The 4,547-nt window shown below is 36.9% G+C and overlaps 1 pseudogene; it reads left to right on the top strand.

The window, feature by feature from the left end:
• Window positions 1-230: 230 nt before the first annotated feature.
• LOC108970103 overlaps window positions 231-4,547 on the top strand; it is a 15,666-nt pseudogene continuing 11,349 nt past the window's right edge.

Below are 4,547 nucleotides of genomic sequence, written 5' to 3'. Positions count from 1 at the left end.
AATAAATTCTTTCACGACAGAAGAGGAGTAATTTCGAAAACTTAACCTGCTACCAGCAATTATTGAGCTACAGTAGTAGTGACACATGCAAGTCTTTGCAGCTTTGACAGCCTCCGAATCACCGAAGACTACGCTGACTGACCCACACTCTGAAGGAGCAGCTCCGCACGGAGGAGAGAGAGGAGAGAGAACGGCACTGGCAGCAGGCAGCAAGCATGCGCCACGTCAAGATGCTCCTGGGAGGATACAATCTCTCCAAGTTTAAAGAACTAATCTACTTCCCCGAGAAACATTTCGTCTCCTCGTCGCAATCTACACAGGGAACTGTAAGCTCAGGAAACACTTTTCCTACATGGGCATCATCTCTTGTGCTAACTGCCGGTTCTGCGACCTGGAACAGGAAACACCAGCACACCTAATCCTGGGTTGCACAGCAATCTGTGGAAAAAAGCTCAAGGCCCTCGATTCTGTCTACATCAGCAGGGATCACATCACCTCACTAGCTCCCGGCAAACTCCTGGAACTATTCATGGGAGAGGGCACAATAGATCCTAGGTCGGGGTGCATTACCTCAATAACATTATGTATCTATATATCTACAGTAGTACTGAGCAGTACATACCTTGTATTTGTTTTTCAAATAGGTGAAATCTTCAGCACTAAATGTTTAAAATGAGCTAACTGTGGGAGATACTATTTCTCTCTTGCTCTATAATCTACTCCGCAGTCTGAGGGTATTATAGTAGAGTGATTAAAATTTTTTCAGTCCAAATTTTTGTAGAAGCATGGCAACCTTAAAGGTTTGTGCTGAGTAGTGGATGAATGAACTAGCCCAAGGCCATTATCGAAATATCATATTTTTTAAGACCTTCGAACTTAATTAAATAACTGTACTATCAATGAAGCTAAGTTTTCCTTCCTATCTCAATTTATTCAAAACTTTAAATGAGAATAAAGCTGAAGGTTTATAAAATGTATGCCGCAAACTTATAGTTTGGGTTCAAAGAGCTTAATTTATCCTTCATGGAATAACTAAGTCAGAAATATTAAAAAAGTAAAAAAAGTATCAGCCAGGAACAGGGTGACAAATGTTAATGCAACTTTTGTTAACTTTTAATTCCTTCCCATCACATTTAATTAGATTTATTTTATAGGAATAAACACTGAATTTATGCAAGCACATAATGAATGTACTCATAAGTCACTTTAACTACTGTAAAAATTATGTTGTTTAAAAATAAAAGTTCGCATAAATATTTATAGCAATTAAATTTAGCAGCACAACAGAATTCGTTTTCCATCGTGGCTTTACCGCTTGCAGCAAGAAAGTTTTAGGCGCCCATGATTTTGTACGACAACGTATCTGCACAAGCAACTATTGTTTAGAAACCATAATTCGCTGCGGCCGATTCCCTTAAACCTTCATTAAAGCCAGCCACATGCACAGGAATATGTGCAGACATAATTTACGCAATCAACAATTAAAATTTCCCGCTCTATTTGTATTGTTATCGTGCCCATAAAATTTGCATAAATATGGAGTTGCGGCAACGAATAAATGAGATGAAATGCAATTTATAGAGTAAACGAGTAAATATAAATCGCTGAAAATGTGCCGAATAATATCTATAGTGTTGGACTATTACAGCCTCATGGCAGTGTGCACTAGGGCGGAGACGGATTGGTACCGGCAGGCAAGCGCATAAATAAACCATATGCGCATCCAAGAAAAGTTTGTGTTGCGAGAACGCAAAATTATTGTGGCCCGCCCTCGCACAGCATCGGAGGCAACTACGTATAGCTGGTGTTGTTCTTTCAAGCGGAGTGTGGCATTCTCTCTAGTGAGCTTGTCGGCAAATTCGTTTCATATTTCTAACCAAAAATCCGAGATTTTTCATGCTGCAATGACTTTGTGATTGTACTAAAATACATATTCATGTGTATTTGTTCTTGTTTGCGGTGTTGCTGTTGCAATTGTGCTAAATTGTGTTATTTGCACTTCCCCTCTGCAAAAGCAACCGCTACAAAACACCCGCAAATAGTTTTCAGCGTATTCCTCTTAATAGCTCTCTGCCGCTCTGCCATCTGACTTCCTTCTTATTTCAGCTGTTTTCTAGCCAAGCAAACTGTACTTACATATAAATGTGTACCATATATAGAAGTTATATGTGTATTTGTCTGTTTTGCCTCACTGTGACAACTCTAACCAGCCAAGCGATTTAACCAACCCCAGGGGACTGCTACAAATTTTGTGTTTTACGCTCAATGGCTAAAAAACAACATCGATGGCACGATAACAATACAAATAGAGCGGGAAATTTTAATTGTTGATTGCGGGCGCTGAGTTGCTTTGCTCTGTCAGCTGATTATATGTAAAAACTGATTAAAGTTTATTTAAATTTTAGCAAGTGCTATATGGCAGGTAGCCCCGTTTTGTTGTCAATAGCAACTTCTTTTAATTGCAGCCATAAAAACTTGGTTATCATCGATCTATACCGCTCTCCAGTGATGGTAACGGTGTCACCAGCTTTATTTCGAAAAAAGTATGAAATGGTGATTCCACCAGACCGAAATCTGCACCAAACTATCATTTAGGTGAATGTAATGGTTGCTTATGGATTATTTGTGGATTTTCTTCGCACCAGAGTGTGCCTCATCGGGTAATATGATTTTCTTAAAAAAATTGTTATAGCTTTTAAGTTGTTCTAAGACAAAATCAGAAGATTTACTGTGGAAAAATGCCTTAAGATTTTGAGTTAGAACATTTTTATAAGAATTCAAGCCCAAATCCTTTCTCCAAATCCACCAGGTTGAGGTTTAAGATAGTTGCGATTTTTGAGAACATCTTCGAGTCGACAAATAGAAGCCTTTACCAACACTTGCCTGAATGGCAGCAATATTTTCATTACTTCGAGTGTTTCTTTGTCTCATGGACCCTTGAACATTATGTAAAGAAAATATGAGGCCGAAATTTTTAACAATTTGACGAATAACCAACGCAGATCGACGATTATTACGGCCACAAAATGGCAAAAGCGCACGAAAACTTGCAAATGGTGAATGAATATTTTGATAACATAATTGAATAATTTGTAAAGGTTGTTCTTGCGTATATCTCCCATGATGAGATGTTAACATTACTAAATAAAATGAAAAAAATTGCATTGCATAACATCACTATTGGGAAATCCGGTGCACATGTATTTTTAGGGATGAACAAACAACAGATTGTGGCACAGAAAAATTATTGTTTGCGGAAAGCATTAACTTTTTGTTTACATTTGAAGAAAAGTGCTGCAGACCGTTTGAAACCTATGGAAAAGGACCAAAGTATGTGGAGAATGGATGCCACGTGAATTGAAGAGAACAAGACAAATGGAAGACCGAAAAAAAACTTTTTTCCAGGACACAAAAGAAAATAAGTTTTACATCGAATTCGAATAGTCACTGGTGATGAAAAATTTATTTTAGGAATACTACAGGGAGAAGATCATATATGTATCCATAAACATCGACTGCAAAAACAGATTGATGCGGTAGGAAGACAATGCTGTATATTTGATGTTATCAAAAGGGTTTGGTATATCCTGAGCTTCTAAAACCTGGTGAAACTGTTAACATTAATTGCTCTAGACAACTAATGCAACAAATAATAAATTTGAATGATGCATTGATGGAAAAATTACCTAAAACGGTCAGAAGACAAGGAATATTAATTTTGTTACGCGACAACCCACCCGCCGTATTCACCAGACTTGGACCCTTCCGACAATCATTTGTTTTCATTGATGGGATATACAGAGCGCAAAATTTGGTGTCTGATTGGGTTTTTTCAATAATTTTCTATTGGCATGGCATAAAAAAAATTGCCAGAAAGGTGGTCAAACCCTTTTTTTAGGTTATGCTAAATTTTTATCATTGTATCCGTAAGAAAAACAATACTTCCAAAGCACATCACTACTTCGCACTACCGTTCAGACAGCACTTCTCTCCTTCTCACAATAGTTCGTACTCCTTTTAGCTGATGTTTTTATTATTTGAGTGTGTTTAAGTTTTACTGTGGTATTTTCTTGGACTTATTTGGAATATGAAAACTGGTCTCACCTGCTTAAATGTTTTATATTTCAAATATTGGTTGCAAGCAGACCTGGGTAATATCAAGTACCAGTACGACTTGTAACAAGTACATTTTAAAGGAATTGTACTGGTACTGGTACTGGCATTACCAAAATTGTCAAGTACAAGTACAAGTACAAGTACAAGTAATTGAAAAATACTTGAAGTTTTAAAAAATACTTGAAAGTATTTGAAAAGAATTGAAAGTACTTGAAAAGAATTGAAAAATGTACTTGAATCTATTTTTCAATTCTTTTCAAGTACCTTCAATTACTTACAATTGTGAAACCAATATCTAAAAGAAATAACAGAAATTAATGACATTTTTATATTATCCGTGCGATTCTGTACTGTGATACCTGTCTCTTATACACATCTAGATGTGTATAAGAGACAGGTCCACCCTCATGCAATGCATAGCCCTGATCAAC

Source organism: Bactrocera latifrons, unplaced genomic scaffold (genome assembly GCF_001853355.1).
Source record: "Bactrocera latifrons isolate USDA-ARS-PBARC rearing strain unplaced genomic scaffold, ASM185335v1 scaffold_280, whole genome shotgun sequence".
Lineage (NCBI taxonomy): Eukaryota > Metazoa > Arthropoda > Insecta > Diptera > Tephritidae > Bactrocera > Bactrocera latifrons.
Note: the sequence above shows the minus strand (reverse complement) of the source record. Positions and strands in the feature narration are given on the sequence as shown.